Consider the following 6,861-nt stretch of genomic DNA (forward strand, 5'->3'; position numbering starts at 1 on the left):
CATCCCGTGGGAGGGACCCCACGGGGAGCAGGGGCAGAGTGTCCGTAGAAGAGTGTGGACGGTGGGAAGGTGTTTTTAGTTTGTTTTCATTTTCTCACTGCTCTAGTTTATTTGTAATAGGTTATAAATTACAATAATCTCCCTGCGCTGTCTATTTTGCCCATGACAATAATTATTGAGTGATCTCCCCGTCCTTTCCTCAGGTCTTGAGCCTTTTTTCATTGCTTTTTCTCCCCCTGTACTTTTCGGGGGGAGAGTGAGAGAGTGGCATGGTGGAGCTGAGCTGCCCATCAATGTGAAACCACCACAGATATATATATATATATATATATATATATATATACACACACACACACAATATAGTATATATATATACACACTGTATATATACAATATATATATATACAATCAAATATTTTAAAATCATCTTTAAATTAAGTTGAAAACAAGAAAGATTTAGAAGACTTATTTTCTTTTGTACTCTAAACCCATGTACTGACCTTCATTTCTCCAGTGCAGACAAGTATTTTGGATGATGCTCATGTAACGTATAACCAGTGAAATGAGTAGATGTTAAGCTATGCTCCAGTTATCAAAGAAGCGTACAGATGTTGGTGAGTAACCGGTTTCTAGATGAGATTCTCAGATGAACTGTCCATCAGAGAGCATTGACATTGTCAGGGAATAATGCGTGAAGTCTATGACGCTGCCACTTCCACCTGTCCCCCAAACTGTTGGTGTCATGTGTGGCTATCCATGTGCTGTTTGGTAATGGGCTGAAGTTAAGAACCATAAATCATTCTGTTGCTGCAGCAATGACAGGTGCAGGATAACAGATGCTGTCGCCAATATATTAGGAGAATGCCATGATTTATTTGCATTAAGGCAGTCTGGGGTTAGCAATATGTGTGAAACTAGATAACCATATGGTGCACGGCTGCTAGAGGGGAGTACTTGCCTGTAATAAAGTACCGTATTAAAATGCAGGCTCCAATATTTAGCCTTAGCAAGTGTCTCTTGACACCTGTGTCAGCTCCTTGAAATGCTTGAAGACTACATGATGTGAGTTGAAGTGCAGAAGTCACTAATCTTGTGACAGCGAGCTTGGCAATTGGGTGCAAGTGTCCAATATAGTGAAGTGCTTAAACATGCAAATTTTCCCACTGGCCACACACTAAACTGTGCATGTACTTAACAACCTAACTGAATAAGGATCTACAGAAAGATGTTTTCTGATGAAACATGGTTGTTGTACTTCTCAGTCATTAGCGAAGATGCTGCTGCTGAGCATATGGGCAAAGGCAGAACAGCTCTGTGATTAAGAATATAGAAATAAAAATTACCAGAAGTGAGGTGCACACAAAAACATCAGAGAGATTGACAAGTTCAGATCAGGGAGAGTGCGTCATCTCCATTAAAGATTTCTCAAAGACCTGAAGTTATTGGTCTAATAGCAGTGCTTCCAACACATATCTCAAGTCAGGGAAATCATGAAAATTCAGTGATGGTATTTAAGGATGGTTAAAAGTGTTATTTATGTAACTACAGGCCCATTATTATGGTCTCAGAAGTATGAGAAATTTAAGGACCTATTGTCAGGGAACAGGGAAGGCTGGCAGTTCCTGAAGGAGCTGGAAAGGATGAGTGGAGGCTCAGGCAGGGCTGATCAGGGCAATTAAGGCCTATTAGTGCCCTCAGGACACTGACGTCTTAATGGAAAAAGAAACCTGAGAGAATGAAAAAATGGAGAATGAGATAAATTGCAGCTCGGGTTTACAGAATGTAAATCGCTTTTAAATAACCTGAATGTTCTTTGCTAGCTGATTTTCTAGATAAAAGAAATGCCGTAGATTTCATCTGTCTGGTCTTCCATGCCATGTGGGAAATTGCAGAGGATGGAAATTACCAGAGGAAATTTCAGGTGAATAAGGGGTTAGTTAGAGAATAAACAGCAGTAAGTACTTCTGAAAGGGAATGCGCTGTCTGGAGGAAAGTAGCCCAGTGACTGATTTTTTAAAATATTTTCACTTTAAAAAGTGGAAATTAAATGTGGAAATGGGGTGACAAAACCTACCTATGACATTGTGTTATGAGAAGTGATCGATATAAAGGAGTCAGAAGGTATAAAACAAGAAACAAATGGATGATCTTTAGATTCAAAGTATTAGAAGTGGGGGAAAAAATCAACAGCCTAAAATGCCAAATCATGTATTTAAAGAATAATGAAAAGATTTTCTGCTGTTACCCAAGATTATGTCACTTCAAAAAACAACTTAGAAGAAGGGGTTTAGCAGACTACTTTTTCACAGAAAGACTATGAGTAACCAAAGAAATGCAACTATAAAAATCTAATCTGAGGATGTAAGGCCTTAATTGCATTAATTGCCCTGATCAGCCTTGGTAGATAAAGATGTAATATCTTTAGTAGATAAAGTAGCAGATAAAGATGCCATTGTACATGTGTAGTGTTCTAACTATTGGATGAACTGCTCTTCAAGGAGTCTCTGTGTCTCTCAACTATAGTGGGAACTTAGAGGTCTGAATTAGATTCCTACTTTCTGTGTGGATATAACAGGTGAGATAAATCACACTCATAGTAATTAGCTGGGAACCAGAAATGCTCCATTCACGTCAAATGTATAAAAGAACAGGAGCAGAACCTGACTGGATACCACTCCACATATCTTCCAGCAGATTCCCTCCTCTGCTTTCACTAAGTTCCTAGATTTCATGAAATAAAATAAACTGACATCACAGTGATCTAATTTTAGGACCTATTTATTCATATAGGTTGTCAAAAGGATGGATTTAACAAAAAAAAAGACTGTATCCACATGACATACTCCTTGCATCTGTACCTGACAGACAGCAGTGGGAAGCTGATATCAGCGCTCTTTACCATTGATAAAGAACCTGAGGCCCAGAGGAGGAGTATCGTGCCCAAAACCACAGGACAGGGAGACGTGCAGACAGAAAAGACCCCAGCAGTCCTGAATCAAGGTATAGTGCCTTGTTTACTGCTGCATGCTGCCTCCCACTGTAGCCTTGGTAAAGTACAGTAGAGTCTTGAGATGATATTAAAAATATTGCAGTTTTATAAGCATACTTAATAAAGAAAGACTTTTGCCACATGTTTCATCACCCAAAGATGCTATAAGGAATTATTCTAAAACCTTGTGCTTAAGGGATTTTGGGTAATAAAACAGTTTGCAGAGAAGAAGGGTAGCACTCCTGAGACAGTAATGATCCCCTAGGTATCCTCCAGGCTGCTAGATGAAAGCGAGAGAGGCAGAGAAGCCATTTTTTTTGAAAGTAGAAATATCTGTCTTAGAGATAAAGATACAACGTTTTGTGGATGAAATGCAAAAAGAAGAGACAACAAGAATCAAGATCTTTTAGGCTTGGTAGCCATAAATTCAGAGGAAATTATTACAAACTTTAAATACAGAAGCCCCCTAGGCACCCTATGCACCAGTAATAAATCACCAAAGTGAATGATTACCTCACTGTTCTATCCAACACCATCCATGTGGATGTTTTATGAAAAGTATGTCTGGACATGACTGATGATATAAAGAACTGAGGGACATCAGCTCATGTGGGAACAGACATTTCAGGCAAGACAAAAAACCTACAAAGGGTGAAGAGGGAAAGAGTGCCAGAAAAGGTGGTTCACGCAGAGTTGACAATGGCTTCTCAAAAGAAATCCGATGCAACAGCCATGACTGTGGTCCGGAACAGGGAGTGCAAAGCCAGGAGGATCGCAGCGCTTTGGATACAGGGGTATGAAGCTCTGCCCCAGCAGGTAAGAAGGTGACTGGCCACCCAGAAAAGCAGCTGGCAGACTGCAGCATTGCGAGGGACAGGCTGTGGAGTTGCAATCAGAAAGCCCTTGCTGTTGCACAAGCTGTGGCACTCCTGTGAGTGGGGCTACAGCAGAGCAGTGAACCCCTTCTTGCCCTGACCCCCCAGGGATGTGATTGCTTGCTGCGGTCAGGGAGAGACCTGGGCTGCTTTCCCTGACAGCGATGCCTGAGCACCAAGAGAGGACTTTTCAGCCACCTCCTCTCTCTGCCCATCTCCCCTCCCATCTGCCTTGGCTTTTGGAAAACCATTTCTTCTCCTACAGCCTCCCTAAGGGGCACTGACATTTTGCTTCCTACCTCCGAGAAGAGCTTTTTATGTTAGTACGTGCTCAAAACTTCATGGTTAAGGAATTGTTTCATTAGAAGATGCTCTTGCCTTGTTGTGTCTTGTGATGCAAGTAAAAACAGGGCTCACCTTCTGCAGCCGTTGCTGACAGAGCTGTGGGAGCTACAGACCTGCATTCAGGATTTATGTGAAATCTCTGGTTTGGAGGGTATGATTTGGTAAAAATAAACAAACAAAAAAGCCTGGGCCTATTTGTGTCATCACATTTATCAGGTGCCGGTAGCAGCATAGCTGCGATTCTGCACACGTATCCCAAGTTCCCAGCTTCCAAACAGGTCATCCAGAGGGTAGAAGCAACTCACAAAGTCTCTGGCATATGATTACAAAGTCTTTTAAGATGTGCAAGTGAGAAAATAGTGAAGAACATTGTCCTTTTAATATGACAGGAAACATAAAGAAGCTCATGGTATGAATGACAAGCAGTTGGCTTCGCACAGGTGTTGTTCTGGTATTCATAGATTCACAGACTTTAAGGCCAGAAAGGAGTCTTAAGTCATTTTTATTGACTCATTGCCTGTTGGAGGTTAATACGTTTCACCCAGAGAAGTGAGCAATTTCTTCTTCCAGGCTACAATGAATGCCATTGAAATACCTTTGCTCGCTATAGTTCAGGTGCTGCTAAAGCTATTTTTCTTGCAGCAAGTTTCTCAGAGATCCTTCTGTTTATAATTCCTACGGGAAACTAAAAGCACTAGTGAAATATGTTTGACCTTCTGATCCTTTGGCCACCTGGGTTTTTTTCAAATCTCACAAATGTTCAATCTTCTCTTGTTAGGGCAATTTTTTTAAAAATTATAAATGTTTCTCACTGCACTAACACAGTGTTCATTAAATTTCCGTTGTTTTTTTTTAATTAGGCCACAGAATTGCGTTACTGGCTCTGATTTCACATGCCATGGGAGTCTACACAATGTTTGAATCTCAGTGGCGTCCCATTAGCCATCACCATTTTGGCTTGCCTTAATTGTGCTCACCTTCAGGGACCGAATATAAAGTGATCATCAAATATTCTTCTGTCTCCAGTCAAGCTGACTAATGAGGGGCTCCTTGGCTGTCCATTTATTTTACAGTTAGTGCTGACCCCAAATGGCTCTTTCATTGCTGCATAGCTAGGCACAAAGTGCCTGCTTTTGGAAAGAGTCCAGTTTCCCTGAAATAATGATGGGCAGCAGAGATTTATCACTTACTACCTTTTTTTTTTCTCAGTAATCTTTTTCTTTCAATGGCTCTGTTAATGACTATCATCCTCTTATATGCCTTTTTTTTTTTTTTGCGTGTGTGTGAACTTGGATATGTTTTTTCTGTCTCGCAGCATTCTTATAATCATCTCATTAATAAGACTATTTATGGTTAATGTAAGGACAATTTTCAGGACGCAATATACTTTGTCTCCTAGGAGAACACAAGTTCCTATACACACCTTTGTTACACAAGACTTTTGATGTTGGTGTATAGGAGCGTGTACAGCAGGAACGCGTGATCCAAGTCACAGCAGTATGGTTTGGATGGCTGCAAAACTGCATGGGTAAAACGCTGGTTGTATGGCTGGCTTGAAGGGTGATGTCTGTCAAGTTCAGCATCTTTACCAGCATTTGGAGGAGGTGACGGAGTGTCCCCTCTTGACAGATTTACAGACGCCACCAAACTGGGGTAAATGGCAAAGGCAAACATTTTTTTTTAAGGAGAATTAAAGTGCAGAAGGACATCAATGAGATGCTTTTGAAACTCTGAAATACTCTGAATGAGAGAGACTCTGGCAAAGAGTTACAGTAACAGAGGGAGGGGTGTGTGTATGTGTGTGTGTGTGCACATGCATGCACGTGTTTGTGTGCCTGTTTGTATACATATGCATACATAGGAGAAAAATTGAGATGGAATCATCAACTCTACCCTTTTACTAGTGAGAAAGCTGGTGCACAAAACTACAGTGAAGCAACCAGTAATTTCAGCGCCCAATATGCTTACTGGTGTAAAAAATCTCTGAAGTATTTGGTAGCACCTTAAAAAATAAAAGCGTCGTACCCAACCATGACCTTTGTGCTTTCACTGATGAGAATATAGCTGTCTTACAGGCACCACTGACCTCTGCTAATGGCTACTTTCTCTATGCTTCACTTGACAGGTTTTTTACATTGCCAGCCACTCAGGACTGTAAGGACCTCGGTGACTTTGCAGTCAGTCCTTGCTTTGGCTGTTCTGACCAGTTATATGGCACCAGCCTTACCTACCCTGCTCTGCTGCGTGCAGATGAAGGTGCGTGTACTGACCATCACAGGTCCTGCTGCTGATCACCATGGTCCTCAGTGCCAACTCCTCTATGCTATTAAGAAGACTGTTTCCTGCCTTTTAAACATGTTTTTTTGCATGTGGTTGGAAATCTGTAGTGCTTTCTCTCACATCTTACCACATGCGAAGACCTACTGCATATTTTAGATCAATTAAGGAGTGAACGCTCTGTTGTTTGGTGATCTGAGTTCTCTTTAATGTGTGTTACACAGCCGGAAGTAAATGAATGTTATTAAAATTGCTAGACTAGCACTAAAAAAATGAAAAGAAAGAGCGCGTTCATAAGTCAGACCTTGTCCACCTGCATTGCTACGTAGTTTTTAATTATCACATGTATTCTCTGCAGGACTTCTACATCAGCAA

Source organism: Anser cygnoides, chromosome 1, assembly GCF_040182565.1.
Source record: "Anser cygnoides isolate HZ-2024a breed goose chromosome 1, Taihu_goose_T2T_genome, whole genome shotgun sequence".
NCBI classification, from domain to species: Eukaryota; Metazoa; Chordata; class Aves; order Anseriformes; family Anatidae; genus Anser; species Anser cygnoides.